Source organism: Ambystoma mexicanum, chromosome 7q (genome assembly GCF_040938575.1).
Source record: "Ambystoma mexicanum isolate Mex_15411 chromosome 7q, UKY_AmexF1_1, whole genome shotgun sequence".
Classification (NCBI taxonomy): Eukaryota; Metazoa; Chordata; class Amphibia; order Caudata; family Ambystomatidae; genus Ambystoma; species Ambystoma mexicanum.
This window is the reverse complement of record NC_090941.1, coordinates 596,771,906-596,779,497: the sequence shown is the minus strand read 5'-3', so window position 1 is coordinate 596,779,497 and position 7,592 is coordinate 596,771,906. Positions and strand designations below refer to the sequence as shown.

At 46.1% G+C, this 7,592-nt stretch overlaps 1 long non-coding RNA gene across 1 annotated transcript; it reads right to left on the bottom strand.

Annotated features, from left to right (window-relative positions):
* Window positions 1–5,354: 5,354 nt before the first annotated feature.
* On the bottom strand, window positions 5,355–7,095 carry LOC138528378 (uncharacterized). Its single transcript, XR_011284131.1, has 4 exons — window positions 6,997–7,095; window positions 6,091–6,253; window positions 5,879–5,965; window positions 5,355–5,705 (listed from the first exon to the last, which is right to left on the bottom strand). It is a non-coding gene; the product is annotated as an uncharacterized lncRNA (long non-coding RNA).
* Window positions 7,096–7,592: the final 497 nt, after the last annotated feature.

Sequence of the window (7,592 nt, the reverse complement as noted above, 5' to 3'; positions counted from 1 at the left end):
CTTGGGTCCCGTAGGGGTCAAGCCCAGCAACGCGGTCGCCGCGCGCAACCGCAGTATACTGAGTGGGAGCAAGAGATGACTGCCAATTCAGAACAGCGGGGGGCAGCAATGGAGAACATCGCTGAGAGCATGGAGTGTGTGGCCCGATCTGTGCTCCCCCCTGCTAGGCAGGTGCTTCTCCAGCATCAGGCGGCACGGTCCACGGCCCGCTCGCTCAGGCTGGGCATGGCGGCCTCAGACAGGGCACGCCAGGTTGAAATGTCTCTGCATCAAGCAATTGCTGCTCACGCAGAGGCGCACATGGATGCCCTGAGGGAGGAGTATGCTTCCCTCAAATCCACTCTGGGTGTCCTTATGATGTCCCAGAGGCAGCGAGCAGAGGAGAGTTTTGCACAGCTTGAGCGTACCACCTCGGCTGATCTACATGCTTGCCGGGAGGTGCAGCGGTTGTCCAGCCAGGCCTTGCAGGAGGAACTCCGTGTTACACGTGCTACCTTGCAAGAGGAAGCACATGTATCACGTGAGGTTCTGCATGCAGACCTACGTCACATCGCCACACAGAACCAGGCTCACCCGTCCGGCAGACTTGCTGCCGTCAAGGGGCAAGCTGCAGCTAGGCGTGGCCAGGCTACTGTGCCACGTCCTCCTTTCCAGGATGAGCCAGACTCGGAAGACCATCTATCTCCTACATAGGTCGGGCTGTGCAGGCGTTGAGCCCATGGATTTTTTTTTTTTTTGGCTCAGCATCATCGCATGTGGGTGTTGAGCAGCACCCTGTACCTCCCCCCTCCTGGGTGCCTCTCCTCCCCCCGGGTCGTATGTGGCCATTTTTGATTTTTCTTTTAGTTTAGTTAGTTAAGTTTCTGTTTGATAGTTAGTTTAATTAGGTAATGTAGGTTTTTCATAGTTAGTGTAATTAGTTTAAAATTGCTTGTGTATTGTGCTTTCATGTGACGGTGTGGTGCTTTGTGGCTTTTGAAAGCATCCACTGTCTGTTCCAGCTGGACCCTTCAGGCTTGCATTGTGTATGTGTTTGCTGCTTGGGGTCCTTGACTCACATATGCCACTCCTGCCTCCCTTATCCATTGGCTCGCAAGGATGGTTCGGTGTAACAGCCTATTAAACAAGGGCTTTGGACTGTCATATCTGTGGCATGTCTGGTGCTGTGTAACTTGTGTTAACACCCATAGTGGGGATGATTGCGGTGTTATTGAACACTGTTCTGCTTTTGGTAGATGGGGTGTTTCATGATTAATGTGTACATTCATTGCTATGCATTGTTTAGTATGTTTCTTATCTTTACTGTACACGTGCTTGTTGCAATTCATGCCGTAGATAGTGTGTTCCAACACTTTGGATGTGAAAGACGGACTGATGGTGTGTTTCTGATGTACGTCTCTGACATGGTCCAGTAATGAGATGCCTGAAGAGACACACAGAGATGACTCTAAAGCATTAATCATGTGTTTCATGCCCTTTCTGCAGGGGGATGAGCCTCCAGACCACCTTTGCCAGCAGACATGGCCCATTGGACTTCTGGATTCTGGACACGTTTGTTGGTGCCCACATGCACATGTGTGCGCAAGCAGCGGCACAGGGATTGCAGACATACATCCTAGAACTGCTGACGTGTTCCAAGGAACTCCAGGCAAAGTGAGCAGCACAGGGGGGCCACAACACAGCAAAGCTTCCACCAGGCCAGTTACACATGCAGGCTTAGTAGCAGCACTGAGGGTGAGCTTGGACGAATATTGGTGTTGAAGCACACAATACAGCTCAGATGTGTTGGTGGACTGATGGCTAGTTGATTGTAAGGTTGTCTGGGGCACCTGCAGGGCAGTGGCACATACCCTCCGGTCCACCATGGGCCATTGAGGCACTTGTATCACCCATGCTGCCTTCCGAGACATGGAAAGGAGCAGCTCACAGGGACATACAGCAAGGGACAGACTCGGGTGCAGTGCATTTAATTTCCATGTACATTTTGAAACATGCACTGCCTATTTTTTTACGGTCATGTTAGGACACAACTTTTTCAGAAGTCATACCTTGCTAAATGCGTCCGTCTGCTTACGCAGGGAACATTGCATGTTGTGTGAATCGTGACACATTGGTGTTCCATTTGCCACGCACCCACCGGCGCCTGACTTACTGCATTGACTGTGTATGAACCATCACAGGGGGAATGTTACGTATGGGTATGAAGCATCCACACCAGATTGTCTGTTTGTAGAGTAGTTTGTTGCTATGGGGCATATTTGGTGGTGTGTTTGTGTGTTATGGGCACACACAGATATTAACTGTGGCTCTCTTTGCAGCATTGAAGTGCTCCTGTAACCGAACCTGAGAGTGCGCAGGCAGGAGGCCAGCACTCAAAACCAGAGCTGAGTGTCTTGTTGTTTTTCTTTCAAACTGCTCTACATGGGCTTGCTGGGGGGTGCACTGTTGCATGGATGAATGTGTAATTCAATTTGGTATGTTTTTTTTTTTCCATAATCACCCCGAGTCCTATCCAATTCTAAACCCTGTACCCTCTACCCGGTGTTCCTGCTTCCCGTACCTATCTAACCAACGTTCCCTAACCCTCTTTCCCCGCTGGGGTTGCGGATGCCTGTGTAAGCCCCAAGCTTTCAGGTGCCAAAACCCTAGAGGGGGTGGTTGGTTTGTGCCACTCCTGCGCCTGGACTCCGGAAGGCCCTGACAATGATGTACAAGTTTGTTATGATTGTGTATGTGTTAATGCAAGTACTCCATTTTAGTGCATTCCCTACTTTCACGTGTCATTCATACTCCCCTCTCCTGCCCCTCATTCCAGCTATCCAGTATGCCAACGGCTGTCCCAACTGCATATCCCTGACCCTCCTTCCCCACCAGGGTCTCAGAGGCCTGTGTGAGTTTGACCTTGCAGGCACCCAGGCCACGATGGGGTTGGTTGTTTCGTGCCACTCCTGCGCCTGTACACGGGAGCTGTGACAGTACACATCCATTCGTGGTGCATCATTGTATGTTATGTACCACACATGGCTCACATCCTGTTGTGACATTGTTTTAATGTGCTACCTTGGTTGTTACATCATTGTGGTAGTATTGGACTTTGTGAGGTACTGCTACTTCAAGTCATCTACTGGAGGCTGTTCAGGTTCGTTTTTCTGCCTTGGATTTTGTGTCTTTGCAAATGAAGGTGGACTCTGAGGGTGCAGGCAACTTTTGACACACAAGGTGGGAGATGGTGACGAAGGGGAATGGCGATCCTGTGGCCAGGTGAAATTGAGGGTTGAAGGCTCCATGACCCAGGTGCAGTTGTTCAGTGGGTCATGGTCATTTGTGAGTGAGGGGGGGTGTTTTGTTGTTAATAGTTGCCTTGCCCTGCAGTGCGATGGGAACCCTGACATTGTAATTGTGGTATCCTATGTACATGATGTGTTCTGCTGATCAATGCATGTTCATGTGTTGTATTTACCTTTCAGGTGTGAGGGGATAGTTGTGGTTTGACATGCTGGGGTGTACACGTGGTGAATGTTCAATTGTGATGTGTAGAGGACACTTATGGTCAATTGATTGCACATGCATATGTTGAGTGCATGTCCTGGCTGACCCGCCCACTCGCACTATGATGCACTACATGTACAACCACCCTTCGATATCCACATGTACACTCTGTTTGCCTTCTGCTGCCCACTGTGTCCCTGTAGCACATGTTCTGTGACCAATTATGGATCCTGTACATGCCTATTTTGCTTTTTGATGTGGTTTGTCGCTTAGATGTGATGCTCAGCATGTGCATCACACACAATGGCTGTTCACTGTGCTGTGCGCTGAGCAGTGTGTTGCAGGAGTTGGACACAGCACACAGAAGCTGCAGTGTTGATTATGCAATGCACAATGTGCATGTAGACAAGCATTCTTTGTTATGTTGCGGCTACTACTTTTGTGATGCATTTGGGAATGACTTATTTTGGGTGGGAGGTTGTTGGTCAGTCATTTCATCTGATTCCATGTCAGGTATCATTGTCTGATGCAGATTTTCATTTTTCACATGGCCATGTGTACCTTATTGGTACTGTGTTGGTGTATGGCTATTGCTTGCCATGTCATATTGTGGTTTGGGAGGGTTTGAGTGACATAACAGTGATGGTCATGGCCTGTTTTGCAGGTGTGTGTGATTCACACCTTGCATGTCAGGGTCAGCCGCTTCTCGAAGCAACAAGCTGGGGGTAGATCCCTCTCCGCGGCAGGGGCCTCCCTCTGGAACGCCCTTCCTGCCTCCCTGTAACTTGAGGAGAACCATCTCCACTTCAGGAAGCACCTCAACACCATCCCCTTTGCTTCTGCTTTCTCTCTCCTTCTCCCTTGCTAATTTCTTCACTGAAACTGCACTGAATCTGTAACTGGGCCACTCTCACCGACCTCGGTCCCTGGCCCAGCCACTCTCCACTTGCACTGCCTCCCTGGCAACCCCTGCACTGCGGGACTGTCTCTGTATCCCTACAGCCCCCCCTTCACAGCACTTGTCTGCACTTACCTTTGCACTTGCCACCAGCTGCCCTATTTATTTTTTATTCTACTTACCCTGTACTGCCCTCCCCCCTCCCCTTCCCCTTGCACTTTTCCCTTCCACCTACCCTTGCACTTGCGCAATCTAAATGACACATGGCCTAGTAGGATCATTGTCTGTCTTCCCTTGTTCCCCCCTCCCTGCCTCGTTGCGCCTTGCAACACTTGTGTATAGGCGTGTTACAAATGCCATATCATATGTGTGCCTTTTGGTCACACAGGATAGCTTGTGTTTAAATAGCTAGGGATGCACACAATGTGGCACTTCCATGGCAACAATCTCAGGGTGGTAAGGTTGTGACAGTTGACTGTCTCTTTGTCATCATCACTGATTGTCACCTGGTATGTGCCAGGCCTGTGTGCACTCCGCAGCGGTGGGAGTTTAGGTGAAAAATGTGGCCACAAGCTGGGTCCGGGCTTCCTCGCCACGTGCCCTATCCCCTCCCATGGGCAGCGCCTGTGCCTCTGGTTGGAGATGTGGGGGCAATAAACCAAACAAGATGGGTGTCCCCTATACCATGGACCTGGGGAGCAAATTACACAAAAAAGAAAAACGGGGGTCACATGGAAGAGTACTGGATTAGTTTAAGTACTCAAATCGTAGGATAGAGGTGGACAGATAAGAGGCCCAGTCATAACAACTTCATATTTTAATATTTATCAAAAACACTTTAAAATTACGTAATGCATAGACAAAATATCAACATTAAAATTAGTCAATTGATACAGATACAAAGACAATTATTAAGTCAAAACACATTAACACAAACAATGACAATTTGATTCATACATTTCTTGACAAAGTATTAATAAAGGTCATGCATATCCATCTCATATTCTTAAATTTCATTCAATAATGGAAATGCTGTCACAAAAAAAGTACTACAAGCAAAATAAAGTGCTTAGTGCAAAAAGTGCTAAATGGCAACTGTACATACAAGCTGTTAAAATTTCATTACAGTTGTGGCGACAGAAATCTATCTAGCTCAATCAGATGAGCTAGTAGTCGCCTTCGTCAGGGCGCACTGAGGAGTACAAATTTAAACTGGAAACATACTGGTACTAGAATTGGTATGAAATGTATCAATGACCCAGTAGTTCTCACAGATGAAACGTTGATTGATTCCAAAGCTTGATAGTAGGTCTCCAATCTATTGAAAGCATCAACCCATGATAAACCACATTAAAACAATAAACGAATAAAGAACAAGAGAAAGGAACAAGAAAAAACACATTAGATTAAAAATGAAAATGAATAAGCCTCTTATAAATCCACACATCTAAACATTAAAAAGCGAACAAGGACAAGGAGATACATGTTCACCTAAATTGGTCCGGATGTGGTGCCGATAATCATTATTATTTGGATAACGCAACCCAAGCAGGACTAAAGATGAATATCAATTTGCATCTGAAGAGACAAAAAAATGCGGAGTTTAAAGATATCACTAGATTATCTCCAACTTCAACACTAAAGCACAGCATGCCACCACCCCCAAGAGACATAGATCACTACAATTCCCTACAGGTACTAACCTCCGGGTTTACAATATTTCAAAAATCTTGTCAAGCCACTGATAGATCGAATTTTATGGAACTAAGAAAGTCCAAATAGTTGGAGCCTTAAGCAATGTCAGGCGAAGCTGAGAAAGTCCAAATGATTGGAGCCTTGTGCTGACAGGACCTTGGTTTGGGAACCCTAATGTAAACAAACAAGGAAAACATAAAGAGTGACAGTCAGTGGCGTGCAAAAAATACCCACACCATAGTGCAAATACAGCGATGCCATCTTTAACCTAAATTTAACCCAAAACAATGGGGATCTGAGATGGAGCCTGTATTAGTAATGCAGCCAACTTAACTAAAAAATGACTGCATATGCATCAAAGAGTAGCCACAATGTAAATGCAGCAATATAATTATGCAATGATCAAGTGGATGCACACATAAAATTAAAAACAAATGAGCCATAGGCATAGATGTCCTGGAAAGGATCATAATGCCCCCATCATCTAGGAAAACGACGTAATGCTGTTGAATAATAATTGTATTCATGACTTTAGTTGGAAAGTGTGTAGCTGCTTCAGTAAAACAAAAGCAACCATACAAAAAAATCATTCAAACAAAACCAGCCTAATGGACAATAATGAACAGCCAATACAGTCTGTGCTGAAAGCTCGAATTCACACGGATGCTGGCAACATATGCCTCCATAACCACATGAACCTAAAGACTCCCCATATAGGAAGAATGTTATTGCCAAGAGCGAATCTACTGCCCCCACACTGAGGACAGAAAGCCTGTATTAGCCTAGGCTAACCTAGAGTCTCAAATCGTGGTGAAAGAGGAGTGCGAGAGGAAATGCAACTATGTACTGACACCCCTCCGCCCACTCTCCCGCGAGTCCAACAGAAGCCAGAGAACCCACAACAAAGTACTTACATACGGCCTCCTAGAGCGTCTCATCGTGTCAAAAAGCAGAAACGCAGATGACCACAAATAAATGCCGCATCCGCGGGTGTGTTTTTAAACGCACGCGAAAATGAAAAGGGAAATGGGACTGTGCGTGAGACACTGTGTCCCATAAATACTGAAAAGGGACTAAAGCACCAGTAAATGCCGCATCAGCGGGTGTGTTTTTAAACGCACACAAAAATAAAAAAAAGGGAATGGAACTGTGCATGAGACCCTGTGTCCCATAGATACTGAAAATGGACTAAAGCCAGGGCCCAAAGCTGCGAAAGTGGACGACCATGGAAATACAAAGAAGGAGAAATGTGAAAAATTAAGAAAAAATGTGAAAAATTCTCAAGGAACAGCTGATATTATATCCCAGCCAAATAAAGAAAAAACATATGAAAATAAAAATAAACTCAAAATAAAAAAGAAAATATATAAATAACGAAGAGACAGCCATGGAAGGCAAAATATATCTCATCAAAATCAAAATTAATATTGGTTGTGAACCTTCCTGCAACTAAGTTAGTGTCAAAATAATACAAACTTAAACAGTGAAAAAATAATAATACATCGAGCCC